The sequence below is a fragment of the Talpa occidentalis genome, unplaced genomic scaffold (genome assembly GCF_014898055.3).
Source record: "Talpa occidentalis isolate TD23 unplaced genomic scaffold, MPIMG_talOcc4v2.1, whole genome shotgun sequence".
Lineage (NCBI taxonomy): Eukaryota > Metazoa > Chordata > Mammalia > Eulipotyphla > Talpidae > Talpa > Talpa occidentalis.
This window is the reverse complement of record NW_026555331.1, coordinates 97,253,796-97,273,393: the sequence shown is the minus strand read 5'-3', so window position 1 is coordinate 97,273,393 and position 19,598 is coordinate 97,253,796. Positions and strand designations below refer to the sequence as shown.

The 19,598-nt window shown below is 34.6% G+C and overlaps 1 protein-coding gene across 2 annotated transcripts in view; it reads right to left on the bottom strand.

Annotated features, from left to right (window-relative positions):
• HDAC9 (histone deacetylase 9) overlaps positions 1-19,598 on the bottom strand; it is an 853,144-nt gene that overhangs the window by 435,018 nt on the left and 398,528 nt on the right. The window lies entirely within an intron of this gene.

Below are 19,598 nucleotides of genomic sequence, written 5' to 3'. Positions count from 1 at the left end.
TTTCATGAATTTGAACTGTACATTTTAAAACGTTATTATACAGGTTATAAAATGAAAATTAACATTTTTTTGTTCAATGCCTTTACAAGCTAGCCCCAGAGAAAGATCTTCAGACTCAAAAGCAAATTAGTGTTGTTTCAAAGCTACTGCTGATACTTTTTTTGTTCTGACATTTGTTACTAATAAAATGAGATTGCTGGACAGCTGTGTTATGGATGGATGAGCTATTATGAAATAAATTGATGTATGTGAATATGAATATGTCACTGACAGAGACCACCAGTGTCCATCACACATTTTAACTTCATGATATCCTCATTAAAATGATAGATTTAATCAAGTCCATGGCAATAATGGGCTTCTTTAATATTCAATGTTAAGAAATTTCATAGGAAGGCCTGATATTATCTTAAAACACCCCATGTTACAAATAATAGTAATAAGAAGAAAATCATCAGTAATATTAATACTATTAATGTTGAGTGTGAGTGATTTAAAAACTGTGTGACTTCTGAATACAAAGTAATGGGTTGACCAAAGAAATTTCTTTTTCCTCCCATCAGAAATACCCTAAAATGGCAGTAAAAATGTTAAAATTCATGCACCTACATGAACAAGAAAATGGAAAAGATGACAAAAATGAACAAGAAAGTTGAGTGAGGTTTTGAAGCAGGAAAATGAATTGAGTGGTGACATGCAGCCCTGCTGAACAGAGACACCACCCCCCCGAAGCGACTAGAGGAGGGAGTCTCCAGCAGTCTCGTGCCAAAGACCCAAGAGACTCAGAACTTGCAGGCACAGGCCCTAAGGAAGGCAGAGTGGCCAGATGCACAGTCAAAATTCATTTAATCGAGAAATTCATTTAAAGTCTGATTACACAGCACTAAACAGACATGTCCTCTCCCTCACAGTTAAGAGATTTCGCCTCCTCTCCAGGTCCCTTTACACGCTACATGCACACAGCCTGTCACCACTACAATGCTAGAGAGCTAATTCCTGTATGAACTGAAATGAGCAAGAGACCCAATGTGAGCAGAAAACATAGGATACATCTACAGACAAAAGGAGGTCAACTGAGTACTAGTCCATATAACATATTCGCCAATAGACTCTCCCGGTTCTGGCAGTCAAGCATATTCTCTACAAGTAGAAGCCTGGAAGTTTCTTCTCTAGAGACACTGAAAAAAATTACGAGAAACAATCTAAAGACACTAGTATGCAAGGAATCCTTCTAACCATGTAGACAAACATTCATCTACCCAATCAAAAAGCTGCTAACTACTTGAGCCTCCTGCACAGGAAGTCCTCTGGTTCATAATTGCCACACAAATAAGTTTCCAATGAGCAAATGCTCATTCTTTAGTTTCTAAGAGGAAGGAGAGCTTCAAACAAACTTGAACTGATGAAAGGGGGCAGAATAAAAAGCATAAAGTACAGGCAGAAAAATAAAGATTTGATTAATTATATTTGGTATCTAATAAAGGAAGTTAACTAATGTGTTAATATAAGAACAGCATGCTTTGGTAAAGGAAGATTTTTAAAAAAAACAAAGGAATTTTTGAGGTACTAAAGAAAATGAACCTCTGAATTGAAGGGATATGCAGAATAACCCAGAAAAATGAATAAAATAAGACTAAGGCACAACATTGTGAAATTTTATAATGGGGATAAAGAGAAAATTCTAAAAAGCTTCCACAGGAATGGGGGAAGCCAAATATAAAGAAAAGAGAACCCAACTAGGCTGGACATCACCTGGATTTTCAACTGGTATTTTATGCCCATCCATAGAAATCTATCAGCAATAAGGAGAGGAAGAAAAACTGACATTTTCAGACTTGTCCATATTTTTCATACTCAATAAACACAAGCAATCATAAAAGTTCTTCACAAAATAAAAACAAAGGAAAAACCAACAAACACATCATACTATCCAAGTAAAAGGAGATTGCCCTAGAGAATAGCAATGGAAAACACACAGTGTGTGGCGAGCACAGAGCAAGCAATTCACAATGGAGACGTAGCTGAAAATCCCAGGAAGAGATAGGAATTGAAGTTTTCTAAGTATGAAAAATAGGTATTTTTTCCTTTAAAATTTTGATTTTCAAAATGTTTTTCCTTACATACACTGAAGTGTAATTACACTTGTTTGATAAGTAAATGGTGACAAAAAAGAAAAATTACATATACCATTGACATGTTCTTCTTGAGGGCTTCTTATTTTGGAGGCAATTGATATATTTCTTTTACCAAAAAAGATGAAAATTTAAATTCTATGGTTCACTAAGTTAAAAAGTGTTCTAAATTTTTAACTGTACAGGCATATAAAATCCAATATCCTTATGGAGAAAGTAGAAAACCTGAAAAAAAAATTATGTACAAGAAGAAAAAAACACTTGTGAAAAGTGAAGCTGGTCCAAATCCTCAGAAATTCACTGGAGTTCAGCTCTTTTAAAGGTAAAAGCTTATGCAGATCACCTATATCTTTTGGTGCACATCCTTCTGCTAATTTAATCAATAGTTCCGTATAATCAGTATGTAAACGACACACATTTCCATCTACACAGGTACATGAAAATGACCAAAAAAAAAAAAAAAAAAAAAAAAAAACACTCCCTGATTTATTTTCTGCTGCTTCAGTTTCTTTTACAGAATGAAGCACTAACAAATAGTGATTGATGCAAGACCAGCACTAATAAGGAGCTCCTGTCAGTCCTTATTTTTCTTTATAATCTGAACTGCTGGTGCCCTGCACCATTTTTAAAGAGGGGAAAAGGATATTGCAGTTTTAGAAAAGGTGGTGTTACATGCCTAAATAAGTCAGTAATTGTTGGGTTCAGAGACAGATGGGGTATGGGTATGGGTGGTTTGGTAGAGGCAAAAATAGATAGATAGATAGATAGATAGATAGATAGATAGATAGATAGATAGATAGATAGATAGATAGATAGATAGATAGATAGATAGACAGACAGATACATAGATAGACATATAAATAAATAAATAAATGAATGAATGAATAAATAAATAAAAGTAGCCCTCCCCTTTCCAGTTTCCCTGATATATTTACACAGAACACTGACAGTTCTACTACAGCCATCTGGGATGGCAGGAAATACTGGCAACAGGCAGTCAGTTCCCATTTTCCAGATGTGAGCTCCTGCCAACCAGGACTCTTCTCCTCTGAGACAGCTATCAGCCATTCTTGAGGATGTCAGGAGAATAACTGCGGAAATTTCAAACTTCAGGAACAGACAGAAAAGGGAAAACAATGAGTACATGTGAAAAGTATGATAGGCAAGAAATTGATCCTTCATTTCTAACATGGAAAGAGAATACTCATCCAAAAATACTTATGCAGTTTTGTGAATATTAAATTGTCCTCATTTGTAAGGGAAAATATTTTTATAAGCACATAGCAGAGATAGTTAAGCAAATAAAACCAGGTAAATGGGGGTAAGTTTACAATGAACTACAGGCAAAAAAGAGTTGAACAAGAGGCAGGATTTGCTTAGCAGTAACCAGTATTTGATTACTCATGCAAATTCTAAATGTAGATTTTACTTAATTTATGACACAACCATTGCAGAAGGCAAGGAGGAAATGTGTATATATATGTATGAGTGTGTGTGCACAAGTGTGCATGTGGGAGTGGCCTGAATACACTTGCAGATGTATATATAAATGGGTATTGAAAGGAAATCCCTTATCTTCCAGGACAAGGAAACCACATACAATGCTTAAAATTTATGAACTGAGCATTTTCTATGTGAGCACATTATTTCTAAATATTCAGTAAAAATCAGAAGAAAGAGAAAGCACTGCTGAAAGTCGTTTTCTCTGGGACTGAACTGAGGGATTGGAGAGAAGCAGGATAGAGGAATGCTATTTTCAGCATGAGTTTTTGATTTTTAAACTAATTGTATGTCTTACTTTGATTAAACAATTGTATAGGATTAATATGCAACTTTGGGGGGCCTTAATTAAGACACTTAAGGCTAAAAATGTTAATCATCATTTGAGCCATCAGCAAGTCACATGTTTTTGCTCTTGTGGGTTTTGACTCTACAGTAATGGCTGCTGACTGACAGGGTGGTGATGCTGAAGGCTGGGGTGGCTGTGGCAATTTCTTAAAATAAGGCAAGAATGAAGTTTGCCACACGGGCTGACTTTTACTTTATGAAAATTACTCTGCAGAATGCAATGATGTTACATATCATTTTATCCACAAAAAGAGATTCTCCCAAAATAGGAGTCAATCCTCTCAAACCCCACCATTGCTTTACAAACTAAGTTTATATAACATCCCAGGTCCTCTGTTATCATTTCAACAATGTTCACAGTGTCTTTACCAGGAATAGATTCCATCTCAAGAAACTCTTTCTATGCTCACCAATAAAAAGCAACTCCGTGTAATTTTATCATGAGATTGCAGCACCTCAGACACATCTTCTGGTTCAACTTGTAATTCTAGTTCTTGCTATTTCCACCACATCTGCAGTTACTTCCTATACTGAAGTCATGAAACTCTCAAGTAATTTTATTTGTTAATTCATAGAGAACCTGAAATCCAAATCAGTGTTTAAGGCCTAAGCAGTTCTCATTACAGTTTACACAGGAGGTGAGAGAGGTGAGGAATAAAAAGAATTTTTATATACTATTTAATAAGAAAACATACACTAATTTTCAGGATTAGTAGATTTCAATAATAAGATTATTTCTCTTCCTATGCCTGCATTCTGAAATATATTTTAATATATCTCTATAAATATATGTTTAGGGGATCTCATTGTAGACAATAGTATTTCTCAAAACAGTTGCTGAAATAGGATATTCAATATGAATTATTTTAATGCTTTAAATATAAAACAAAATAGCAAAAAAGAAAACTGCTCCAGACAAAAGGAATTTGTTTTAACAATAGTTCCTATCAGAATCAGCAACATATTGACAAAACATAAAGGGTTCATTTTTTTTTTTTTATCACACATCAATTTCTTCTGTATTGAAATTGAGTCCACTATAACTCAGTGTGGTTCTGGGAGGCTAGAGGCATTGAATTTTATTTAAACAAGCACATATAGACAGGATTCTATTTGTATAGATGATGAGGATTTTCTTCCCCCGCCAATTTTCGTATTTATAAGGGATCTATCAATTTGTCTATCAAAGACTGTCAAAAAGCAATATATAGGCCATACATTAATTTTGGGTTGCTTCTTTTTTTTTTTTTCAATCACAGAGAAAAGGTGGCTTCTCTTTTAAATATTTAAAGTTTTTTTAAGGATATATTTTGAATTTGGCTCTTAATTACATGCACCTAAGAGGAAAGAACTTTAAGAATAAGATAAATCATTTAAATATTTCCTCCTGGTTATATCAAGTGGATTAAATTCTTATTTTCTTAACTAAAATAGTAATTTTAGTGTAACCACATTACATAATAAAGCACAGTTATGTGGTACTTAGAGTTTGCTAGTCTATTACACTGTAGTTAACTATATTCTGAATCATTAAAATCTGCATATACCTCAAACTGAACACTAGTGAAGAAGCTATTGTTCCAAGGTTTATTAAACACTAATAAAAATTAAAAATAATAAGAATAGTAATGTCACTATATTATGAAGTGGGGGGAAGAGGAAAATTAATGTTATTGTCATTACCATGCAACAGTGAACAGACAATGATTAAACTAAATAAATCAAGTATATTATTTCAAGATACCACTGGAGGCATAAAAGTCGGACATTTTAAAATTGGCTCATGTGGAAGCAGGTGCAATAGAAGAAAGAATAGTTTCTTTTTATTGCAAGCCTTTCAGTACTAATTGATTTGAGTTTTTAAAATTACCTAATTTAAACTCCCAACTTATACAGCTATTATATACATGAAATTTATTTTCCATATGCATGTATATATATATAATGAATATATATTTTTTAAAATTAAGCACCTTATAGTTTTACAAACATGAAATACAACTTCATGAGTTTGTGGTAATAGGGGAAGTTCCTCACAAGCTGTGTGGGCCCAGATGGTGAGTTTTCAATGCATGACCAATAGCCTATCTCTAAACTTTGAATAAAATATAAGAAACTTCACACTTTTTCAGAGAGTTCTCAACAAGTTTCTCCTTTTTTTCTAGATTTTGCACTTGCTGGAAAATAAACCTCCATTTCACCAAACATAAAAGTCATTTGTTGAAGCCACAAAACAATGAAAGTGGCTTTTAGTGAAAGTATCATCTCTTGCTCAACATGAGTATGTAAAACATTGTGCTCTGAAGCAGACATTGGGTTAGTTGGCTAACTACGTAAGTGAGTCTCCCTCAATTCTGGAAGCATCATTCATAGGACGTGAACAATGTTATTTTTAGGTAGGATATGCATTATTTTATAAATGTGCCATTCTTAAAGCACTAAATATCTATTTTAAACAAATAATTAGAATTGAAATTAGATCAAATTTTATAAGTAATGTGGCAAAAGGAGCAAAATGTTGAATTTTATAATTCATATTGAAAGAGTGGATGTCACGGCAAATTATGTAAAACATCAGATTAAAGAAAGACATCAGATCAAATCTGGCAAAGATTTGAAAAACTGGTGAACCCTACAGTCCAAGCCTCTTTCCTCAACTATATATGAATGCATTTCTTGACTCTAAAAAGAACTAGAAATAACTCAGAAAAAAAAAAACCTATATATAAAACAAATTGCGTAATGATTATAAGCATAAATGTACAAAAGTCTTCTTTCTGTTAAGTTAAAGGCATTACTGGAAGAGTCTAAAATTCCCTTAAGGAACTCTAGAGACAGTGTCTAACTTTCTCAGTTGTTTGGTAATCTACTGAACACATCTAAAGGGGAATCCACATGCTAATTACCAATTCCTCCGAAGTGATGGAAACTCACAGTTGATTTAAGTAATATCTGTCCTCATTCTGGTCAGAATGATCTCCCCCTGTTTTTTGTTGGCTGATTTCCTACCACCTTCTGATCTACTTTTATGTCATATGCCAATGGATGATCTTAGTAGGAAGATAGGAAAGTAAAATGGGAAGGAGATAAGACATATCTTTGCCTGAAAGGTTAACTCAAAAACATTTAATCACTGCTCAAAAGTTTTTTGTTTTCCTCTTTACCAGTTATTTCTTGTGTCCTATTATTATATTCTTCCTAGCTAAGAAATTTTCCAATCATTATTATTCTTTTTACCTATTTCAGGCCCTCTGACATTGAGACATATAAAGAAAAATATTTATTGTCTCTTCTTTTTTTAAAAAAAATGTATCTATTATTATTGGGGTAACTAACATTGGCTTACAACACTGTGTATGATTTTGGGATATAATTTCACACCTCTTCAGATGTATGTTACCATACCACATACAAAAACAAAACATCAAATATATTCCACTTGGACCTCTCACCCCTTTTTCTTCCTACTTTATACAGTCCCCCTCTGTAGCCTCGTTTCTGGGAAAAGGTTTTTAATCCAGACAAATGCTTAGAAATCAAGAGAATGGAAGTCAAAGACATCAAGCAAGAAAATAAAAATGTAATATAACTACCCTAGAACATCTCTAGTTGAAATAGCTATTTTAACTCAGAATTTTTAACTTAGATGGTTCCTTTGGCAACATATTATTCCAAATATACAGGCTCTAAACTGAGCAGGAAAATGTTGTAGTTGAAGGGAAGAGCAGTAAGACAGAGTCAAATTACCTCCTATTGATTCATATTCTAAAAGATAACATGTCAAACTCCATTCTAAAGCTCCATTCTCAACAACTGCTTATCTATCACTATCATAAAATTTACTATTAATATTATAGTGCAAATAAGTTATAAATTAGAAAATTTGTTATCACATTTACAAGTGATTTCCTAAGATAAAATCCTTACATAACAGAATGTTCCTATTATATTGTTATAGGTTTATTAGGTCATTTTTGAAAAGCTAATAAAGGGAAAAGGAGAATAAACATTATTCTTATAAATCATATCTAAGAATTTTTAAGTAAAAGAACCAGAAAATGTATTTGGTCTGATACCCAAAAGGTAATGTATTCTATTCCCTTCATTAGGCTTATGAATACAGTGGTTTTATCTTAATAAATTTTTATTTGTACATATACAAATGATGCTATGTTAACATGTTACATTATACTGCTTTTAATAAGCTAAACTAGTATTTACCATTTCTACATATCAACTCCAAATATCTACATTCTGAAAAATAAATTAATTTTTACTTAAAATTATTTTAGAAATCAACTCATAAAGACTATATTCTGTATAGTCAGAATAACTCTTTTTTTTAATTTTTTTAAAGATTTATTTATTTATTTATGCAAGCACTGGGTACAGTCAGAAGCATGGGAGGGTAAGAAAATTTACCAGAGCCAGAGCAGGGAACAGAACAATCAGACTGACGAAATACACTGCTGAGGGGAGCAGCGGGAGCGGCAGGAGAGGTCTGCATACCATGTGGGACCCTCACCGGCGGTGGCCGGGGATCGAACAGGCCCTGCAGAGGCTGCGGGCAGCTTCACAGCCCAGTGCTCAACCGCTGTGCCACCAGGGGAGGCCCTAGTCAGAATAACTCTTATAGCCAAAATTATTTTTCACTATGTGCTATGTAGAGAAAATATGTAGGATAATATATTTAATTTCAGACTCAAAAATAATGCATTAAATGTCTTCATCATTTACATTGCCCATGAATATATTAATTTAGGAAATTCATAGTTGGGCTTTCTAGAGATTTATATTTTCATTTTAATTTGAGCAAGGATTTTCTGTGAAAATTATTTACCAAAACAATTATCAAATTTTGTGCATAACATTTATCAGAATTTTTATCCCAATTACAATGCTCAGAATGAAGCATCCTAATTTAGAAAAAAACAAAAATAGGATTTATTTCAGTGGAATGTTATTCAAAGATTTATTTCAATTATCACAAATCTACAAACTTCCTCACTGAGTCACAAGTTCTTTCAGTGACTTTCAAACTAATTTGTGACATCACCCAGTTTTCCCCAGCAATTTTCCCAATACTTCAATTTTTGTTAACAACATTAATTTACTTAATTAGACACAGTCCATATAGCAGAAGAGGGAGGCAAAATGGGAAGAAGAAAAATGACAAGGTTTAGATCACTCAGCTTTAACTAGAATTATGCAAAAAGCATCCAAGTTTCACTTTCCAATAAATTTGGTCGAAAGTTAGTCAAAGAACAAATGAAAATAATGGAACTACTACTCCTCTCTAATCCTTTGTCTTAATACTCCTCCATTTTTTCCTGAACTGTAGTCTTAGAAACAGGGCCAGAGTAAGAATCATATGGGAATAATCTTTCATTATGAAATGTATGTGCGAATTTCTACTCATAACCTCAAGAATTCTTCTATCCATCACTCTTCTAAAAGTTCATCTTTTTCTCTTATTAAATCATTTTATATTGCTGACTTTTGCTGTTATAATCTGAAGAATGTAGAATGTCACGCTACATTCTGGCTTAGCTTTCTTCTAAAGAAGTTTTGCAGAATTTCTTATTGACTAGACAGAACATTTTTTAAAGCTCCACCTAACACCCCTTCGCCTTTGAATTAGTTACTATCCTCCATGCTCCTGACTGACCCCGTGTGTCCTTTTCTCTCAGACTGTACTTCAGGAGACTGTTAAGATCTAGTTGAGTTTTTTCTTTTGAAGTGATATAGGCTATCCTAAGCCATAGATCCTTTGTACTACAAATAGAACTGATGCACTTAATTGAAGGCTTCCTGCTGCTCTATGTAGTCAGTTACTGTGGTAGTTTGAAATTTCAGTCAGTTCTTATAATATGAAGCCAAAGGCAACTTTAATTTCCTCTGACACCCTTATGAGATTAACTTTGATAATATGTTTGGTGACACATTGAAACATGGCTTTTCCCACCTTTAACACCTATTGTATTACAACTACCCGAGTCTGGGACTTCAGATGTACATACAGAGTAGTAATACAGCGTCAGTTGAAATGCCTATCACCAAATTTTCCTACACTGGGCAAATATATCCACATATTATAATGTATATTTTAGTATATTTCTATGTGATGACCATTGAGTTCTAACAGTTTAATTTGCAGTGTTCACAACATCCACTTTTGGGGTATTGGAAGTGGTCAATGAGAGAATTTATGCCTCAGTCTAGGAGAAAGATGTCTCAGGACAAAAGAATTCTCAGAGTATAACTTAAAAACACTATTACATAATTCAATGTTATGTGTTAAGAAGCTCATGTAATAATCCATTATTTTATTAATATTTATTTTATTTATTTATGCATACAAGAGCTCGCGTGCAGGCCAGAGGTGCAGGGGGGTAGGGGAGAAAGGATTCACCAGAGACAGAGTGGGAAGTAGAACAGGGAGATCTATTGAAATACACTGCTGAGGGGATCAGCGGGTAAGTCAGGAGAGGTCTTCTGTGACATGTGGGTAGCTCCCTGGCTGGGGATCAAACTCCTGCCGCAATGGCTGCTGGTAGCTTCATAGTGCTGAGACTTAACCTGTTGCACCACCAGGGAAGCCCATAATAGCCCATTATATAATTTGTGAACCTGTCTCATGAAGACTGCAGGATTCCTGAGCAGAGTGTTTCTTTATGCTCTCCTTAACGGGTACCCAAAGCAACGACTTTCCTCTGGTACAGGACAACTGTTGAGCGACATGCAAACAGACAAAATGGAGAAACTGGACTTTATGTTAGAGGGACAAGGGAATATGGACTCAGAGAGGGAGGGATGGCACTTAGGATTTAAAATCAGGTGAGACAGAAGTCATATGTAGACTGAGGCTACCAGAAGGTGGGGCAGAAAATAGGTAGGTGACTCAATGGATTATGATGGAAGATTATGGAGTGTTGGCGGTGGGTATGATGTGAGAACATACATTTGTAGAGGTGTGAACCTACATCCCTGAAAGTATAGTGTTGTAAATCAGCATTACCTCAATAAACATAATTAAAAGGAAATTACACAGAAACATTAATTCAAAAGGACACCTGCACCCCTATGTTTATAGCAGCACTATTTATAATAGCTAAGCTATGGAAACAACCCAAATGCCAAAAAAAAAAAAAAAAAAAAAAGATGACTGGATCAAGAAGATGTGGTACATATACACCATGGAATATTACTCAGCAATCAAAAAAGATAAACTCATGCAATTTGCAGCTGGACGGGATCATGCTCAGCAAAATAAGCCAGAAAGGAAAAGAAAAATACTGGATGGTCTCACTCATAGCAGGAATTTAAAAAACCTAAATAAGGGACCAGGAAAAAGACTAACTATAATAAAGTAAAAATCAAAATCAACAAGCAACTATAAACCAGAGACACACTATGGGGTGAGGAGGAGGGAGTAGGATCAAAACAAGGTGGGTGGGAATTGTATGGGGACTATAACCAAGATGAAAATGCATACATTGTGCAAAAATGAAAAATGATGTAAAAATATGTAAAATTAAAAAAATAAAATAAAAAGAAATTATATGTAGAAAGCGAAAGACAACTGTAGAAAAATAGCCCAAGAAATGGATGTTCTCAAAATGAGATGACTGAAGCCAAAGAATTCAAGCTCCAAAGAATAGGCAGTGGGCATCCTAGACTGATCTGCAAGGCCAGGTAGGATGTTTATAAGAACCAATAGTTTTATATTCACAGATCTATTATTTTTTCATAATGACAGTAATATATACTGTTTCAGAAGACTTTCTAATTTAAATGACACATTATATCATGTTATATAGTTACAAATGGGTGGTAGTAATATAAATCAGTACTTTAAAAAAATAATTCAGTGTTCCTAAAAACATCATTTGAGCAAAATCTATTAGAATTAACATTATTTAATACCCACATGAGTCACTGTACTAAAGACCGCAGGTCAACTAGAGAATTATAGGCTAGGGGACAGAATTAGATTTATTTTCTGAATACTCCAGCTGATTAACTCTAAATTTATATTGTATGATCACCAAAATGATAAAGAAATTTCAAGGGACCAAAGAAACAAAGTCTTTGGTATTTTTATTAGGTTTATCACATCTATCCTAAAAACCCTCTTTTACCAGTTTTTCAAATTTCCCAACATTATTTGCTATATTGTTATATCTGGTCTCTGTCCAAGTCACTAAATCTATTTTCAGCTGTCAACACATTTGCTCCAAAATTAAATTACAAATGATTACTAATTTTTGCTCTGTAAGAACAAAGCAATTGATAAAGCATACCATGAAGTGCAAACTTGTGAGAATCAGAGATTCAGTCTGATTCATTAGACTTTTCTGGTTGTGACCAATGACACATTAGAAACTTAAATGTGTGACTATCATTAAATCTTTTTTTTTTAAAGATTTATTTATTTATTTATTTATTTATTTATTTATTTATTTATTTATTTATTTATTTATTTATTTATTTATACAAGCACTGGGTACAGTCAGAAGCACGGGAGGGTGAGAGAATTCACCAGAGCCAGAGCAGGGAGCAGAGCAGGCAGAAGGACCGAAGTACACTGCTGAGGGGAGCAGCGGGCGGCAGGAGAGGTCTGCGCGCATGTGGGACCCTCCTCCGGTGGCCCAGGAGCAGCTGGGGATTGAACCGGCGCTGCAGAGGCTGCGGGCAGCTTTGCAACCCAGTGCTCAACCGCTGCGCCACCGGGGAGGCCCCGCTATCATTAAATCTGAAAATGATTTTGCAGTTAGAAATGTATTGTATTTTAGAAAAGCAGCTAAATATACATAATATATATTTAGAATAACATTATACTTAGAAAAGTCTGTATGTATACTTTTCTAACTTTATTTCACTATCATTACTCAAAAATCTTTAAAAATTCTCCATGGATACTTTGATCTAGAGGAGGTAATATTTGATTAAGCAATGTTATAATCCGTATCTACTTACAGTGATTCCTCTCTAAATCTCTCTCTTCTCTCAGAGAGAGATGACTTAGGACATAAGAATTTTTGAGAGAGAGAGAGAAAGAGACAGAAAGAGTCAGTCCTCTTCCTACCTCAAGCTGAATTTTATTTTCAACTGTACTAATAAATTTTTAAATTTTATTTCATTAGCTTTCTATATCTTGAATCCATAACTCATAACATGCTGCAATCAGGAATTCAGCCTTTGTACAGGTTGTCTGCTTGCTGTAACTACTGTATCTTGCTGTAAAATACCAATAATAACAATAGTCAGACCCTCTCAACTGCAGCTCTGATGGAATGCCTCAGCTCAAAGTAGGTGGCTGAAACAATTTCAATTCCCTTAAATGAAGAAAGGCCATAGTCCACATTTGAAATTTACAATTGACTAGTAATTCTAAGTTTTAAATACCTGAAAATTCTCAAGATTATACAATTTAAGAATAAAAAATAATGCTAACTTTCAGCCCTAAGGAAATATGGCAGTTTACCATATGTGAATTATCCTTCTCATATTCACTATATATGTAAACACACATATACATGCAGATGTGTGTGCAAACACACATGTCAAGGCCCAATTTCCACATCTTTTTCATACTTGATTACTCTGAGAACAGCTAACCTAGCCAGATGCAGTAGTTTCCATAGGGTTTCTTTCCCCTCTATACGTTCTTTTTTATTTCTTTTTTTGAGGTAACATTAGTTTACAGGTTTACAACATTGTATATGACTTAGAGGTACAGGAACACCCTTAAGATGAATGTGACCACACCACACCTACCACCAAGGCACCCAGAGTCCTCCACCATAGTCTGTTGTGTGCCCCTCTTCACTTTCTCTCCCCCTTTCTCCTTCCCCTTCTGTTAGTCTCAATTCCACATTCAAATTTCTATGGATTGTTATTGGTTTGGTTTTATATGATCCTTTGTTTTGTTTCTTTATATTCTATATATAAGTACAACCATCTGGTATTTGTCCTTCTCCTTCTGAGTTACTTTACTTAGCATAATCCCCTTCCAGTTCCATCAATTTTGTTGCAAATGGCAAGAGTATAATTATGCATGTGTGTGTATGTGTGTGTGTGTGTGTGTGTGTGTGTGTGTATATATATATATATATATATATATATATATGAAGTATCCCATTGTGTATATATGCCATGTATTCCTAATCCACTCATCTGTCCTTGGTAACTTAGGTTTCCATAATTTGGCTATTGTAAATAGTGCTGTAATGAATACAGGAGTTGGCAAGGATGTGAAGAAAAGGATCCCTCCTACACTCTTGGTGGGAAAGAGGACTAGTCCAGACTATGTGGAAAACAGTTCGGAGAGTTCTCAAAATATTAAAAATAAATCTACCGTATTATAGCACTCCACTCCTAGGTATTTACCTAAAGAAATAAAAAAAAACCAAAACCACTAATTGAAAGGTACATATGCATTTCCCCCTCTACGAGTTAATTATTTTAGTTTTTTCTACTGTCATCCTTCCTTCCCCTTGCTCAGTGAAAATGGACCAATGTTCAATGTTCCCCAGCAGGTTCCACTGTATGTTTGTCAGTCTAGGTGGGTGGTAAGACAAGCAAAAAGAAGAAAGCACACGCACACACACACACACACACACCCTCACATAAAGCAGATTTTAAGTCCCACTAGGGCATGTGAATGAGGCTGTTTCATTCCTTCATCTCTCTTAGGCACTGAGACAATACCTGGCACCAAAGAGATACTCAAAAAATACTTATCAGATAAATAAACAGTGGCATTGACTCTACCAAGTCATGAATGTTAGAAATCTAAGAAAAATTCTTGATTTGTCACTCTACTTTTGCATTAATTCCTCAATTTATCTATTTCTAGTCCTTGGAGCGCCTTCTCATTATTCTCCCACTATTTCTATCCCTTAGTCCCTTAATCATCTGGCTCCTGCGTATTTATAGCTTCAACTCCTACCATGGCAACATTATAGATCAAGCACTTCCGCCATGATCAAACACACAGAACTTCCTTTCTTTTATCTCCATTGTAAGGTTTCCAGACCTTCCCAATCGTGTAGACGCTAGATTCAGTACCCATGGCATTCTGTTAACTTCACCTTCTTCCTCCATTCTAAATGGCATGCTTTCATAAAACACTGCATAACTCACTTTGAAGAAATGCAACAGGCCTTGATAAATGCATTTCAGTTAATGGTGTTCAGCTTTCTAAGTTCAGTTTCCTTACTTAAAAAAAAAATACCTACAAAGAGCTCTAGAGAAGAACCAAGGAAATATCATACATTGAAAGTTCGTAATACTTAATTGGTGCTCACAGAATGTTACTACTTTTGAAAACACATTCTTGGCCTCATTTATCTGCCTCACCTAGGAGGTTTTAATAAGAATTAGATGAGGCGAGAAAGAAGAGAGACATGTTTAATTCATTTGTTTTTAATCTGACTGTTTCACCTTTCATTATTAGCAGGTGAACTTTATTATACAAGGCTAAAATACCGTGGCCTGTTCGGGTATAGGCCTGGGAATACTCTGACTAGCAATGGATAATCAATTCTCAGGGTCAAGAGAAGGAATAAAAAGGTGGCAAGACAGCTGGGAGGGAGCACTGAGCAATTGTTAGGAGACTCTGGCTCGTCAGAGTTTCTCAGTCTGGAGTCTTAACCCTGGGCTCCTCCATATCCCTATCACTTCTCAAAATTTCCATTCCTCTATCTAAAGATGTATTTGTTAATCAGATACTTTATGATTTAAAATCTTTTAGTGTGTGTCTTTTACTTCTGAATGGCCCTATGTGGGTTTCTTTGTGTGTGTGTGTGTGTGTGTGTGTGCTTGGAGGAGCCAACTTAGCCATTCACAGAGAGGCAATCTCTCTATAAATGAACAGATTTCCACACGTGGGCTGTAATATATGCATAACACATTTTTCTCGGTGTTAATTTTGGTCTAACATCCTCCTGATGGTCTTGATTACCTTGGAGACTTACATCCTGTCTTCTGCATATATGTACTTGTTAGTCACTTCTACTAAGTTGTCTTACCATCAGTTCTCAAGAATGATAACAGAAGACACAATATTTCAATAACTGATTTTTCCTTTCAACAAATGTTTGTTCAACATCTTGTTTCAAGACACTTTGCTAAAGCTTAGCTGAATCTATATCTCCTGTAAATTAGAGAAATTCAGTGAAGACTTAGCTAACTTTGTACCAAAAATAACTGAAGCTAATTCAGGTTCATAAAAAAGGTTAAATAGTTGAAAGTTTTTTTCTTAATATATAAGTAAAAAGTAACTATTTTAATAGGTCCCTTTAACTTATCATTTTTCTTAAAATTGGAAATCCTAGACTATTGTTTATGATCAGTCATATTATTGATATGGACACAACTCAAATGCTGTGTGAATTACAAGTAATCGCATACAAATAAACATGGTGAGAAGGTGTGTTGATAAATGCCATTTGGGAAAGCATATTAAATATTAAAGGTAAAAGTATTAGTAATGATTGTTTAATTGGACTTTTTAGTGACTTCATCCACTTTGCTTATTTTTTTCACAGCGTGCCAATGAATTGGATTATTGGGCACTGATTCCATTTAAGCAAACTGAGTTGTGAAAAATCTCAAGGCATCTGATTAAGGCAGTACCTCCCTTTGGGAATTAAAATGAAATAAGAAGTTTTTGCTCCTAAAATCTATACCTAGTAGATAGGATCCAACAGAGAATCAGCCATCCTATCTAACTTTTCCAATGCCATCTTTCAAAAAGGAAATCATATTAAATTTGTCCATTCAAAATGCAAAAAGCAAGACAATCCAAGAATGAGATTGCCAGCAGAATGTAATTTTAAAGACATGCCTTTTTTTTCCATTACGAAGATATCAAACATTTTAAAAGCCTGTTCTTTCATAATTGGATTCCAGATCATTATTTTTTTGGCCAAAAAGAAAGGTTTTCTGCATTCTTAAAATAATTAGGCAAGATTTCAAATCAAATCATCTAATTTCAAAGCTCTATTTTTCTCTCTAAAATGCCTGTTAGAGAAGGACTGTCGATGACTAAGCTTTGTGTCATTCTCATGGCTTTATTAGGAGAATGTTCTAAGTCCTTCACTTTCTATGTAATCAGAACTATAATTTCTTCAGGTTATTTTAAGATCCAGCTATGGCTAAAGCAGGAAACTCAATTTTATTCTCAGCTCTAGACATGTCGACACAGCAGAGCAGGGCTCTTTTAAAACCCCTCTCACTGGGTGCCGGATCATGACTGTAGGCTGGCTGAACACCACTTTCTGGGTCTCAAGTAACTCTTTCCAAGACATTGAGAGTAGTAGGACTGTTATGTTGGAAAATACGTGTTGATATATCATCACTCTACAAATGAAGAGCTTTCTTGTCTAGAGAATGCTTACTGCTTACTCTTCCTAACATCAATTTGAAAATCATATTCAACAGAAGGGCAGTTGAGAAAAGCCAGGTGCCAGAAACATTTGATAAAAAAGCAGAACAGAAAGCTCTAACTACATATGTGTACTTAGTTCATCATATTCCCTTAGAATTTTATAACTTAATTAACCAACTCTATTTAAGCAGACTGGTTGCCTCTAATTATTCTGAAAAATTTTCTCTGCTGCAAAGTGATATTAATAGTGAGTGACATTTCTGAAAGTAACAGGTAACCCACTTCTATAATTGTGGTCTATATCTAAAGAGGGGAGAATAAGGCATTATAATAAACTGCAAATAAAAATTATTTGTTAAGAGGTGGCTTTCAACAAACATGAAGCATTAATTTAATATTTTGAACCATATCACAAAAGTTTCTCATAAATCTCTCTCACAATCTTACTACCAAAGTACATTTATTAACACTTTCAATTTTAATTTAATACACTGAAGTAAAAATATTCTTTGACATTTATTTATATATTGTGATTTTAATACATTTCTTTATAGCTTATATTTCATTCTAGCATATTCTTTAGAATGTGCAAGTATTTAGGCACAGCATTTCAGTGGGGTTATTGGATTGCAGATTATGTCAATTCATTATTTTGATAATATTGCAATTTATGCTCCTCCAAAGTTTCATCAATATGCTCTTCCTCTGTTATGTGAGGGTGTCATTTTCCTTAAAATCCTAATCAACACTGGGTATTAAAAGTCTTTCTTTTTACTAATATATTGGATGTGAAAATGCCACCTCACTGATACTTTAATCATGGCTTAAAAAAACATCTACACATCTCTTTATTGATCATTTTTGGTGCTTTCTCTATCAATGGTCAGAGATGAGTTATTGGTATTTTTCTTTTGACTCACATTTCATATTTGATTTTTATCATATGGATATCAACCTCTTGAGTCTTTGATACATGGTACATACTTTCCATCTGTCTGTCATCTAGAGAAAAATAGTAGCATCATTTCTCATATAATTTGCTTGCAATTTAGAATGCCAAGTCAACCATCACCCTTTTTTAATTCTCTTTAGACAGGGTTACACTGACAGAGATCTTTCCTAGAATGAGTTGTGATGACCTTAAGCTTGCTAAAATAAATACAAATATATTTACCAAAACATAAAATCCATACTGTAATTTCTGCTAGCATCTTTTTTCTTTTTTTTAAAAGATTTATTTATTTTTATACAACAACCGGGGTACAGACCAGATGTGCGGGAGGGTGAGAGGATTCACCAGAGACAAATCGGGGAACAGAACAGGCAAACTGACCTAATACACTGCTGAGGGGAGCAGCGGACGAGACAGGAGAAGTCTGCTGCGCCATGTGGGATTCTTGCTGGCCAGCCGGGATCAAACTGGAGCTACAGAGGCTGCAGACAGCTTCACAGTGCGGCGCTCAACCGCCTGCACCACAAGGGAGGCCTGCTAGCATCTTTTTCATATTGGTTTGTGAAGCAGGGCATCAAAACCAAGTTTTAAGTTAATTCTACACAAAATGTTTACAATCATTTAATCAAATCCACCAATGTGTGCAAAACTAATAATCAGGCAAGAGCTTGTAGATGTAAAGGTATATTTTCCTCCATAATGTAATTTTAAGGGGTAAATGGCACATCCCACATCTTCATATACCTATCTCAATTTATTTGGAAACAAACATTTCAGGTGTTTGAAGCTTTTCTCTTAAAGTGTTTTACAAATTCCAAATCACTGTGGTAAAGGACTCTTTTCAAAATGGGTTAGACACAACCCTTCTTTAAAAGATGCCCATACTATGGAGGATACAGGCCCTTCACGGGGTCATTTCATTACTGTGTGATGACAGGGTTGTTCCCCGAGGACTTGGTGTACATAATGATTGGCCTTCATGGGATTAGGCTATCTTTGTTTGCTTTACATCTATCTCTATTTTTTCAATACTGGGGGAAGCAGTTCTTTTTACTTGTTACTATGTATTGTGGCTGTGGGTAAGCTTAGCTCAAGAACCCCTGCCTGCCTTTAACCTGTGTCTTTTGAGCTCAGGCATAAAAAAGCCAAATTTGTTATCACTCCTTCTAAAAATTATCATTTACATTTACTGGGCTCAGAAATTTCTCTAAGAATTAGGCACAGAATTGGCAGTCTTCAAGGAAAAATGCACACATATACAAATTTATTG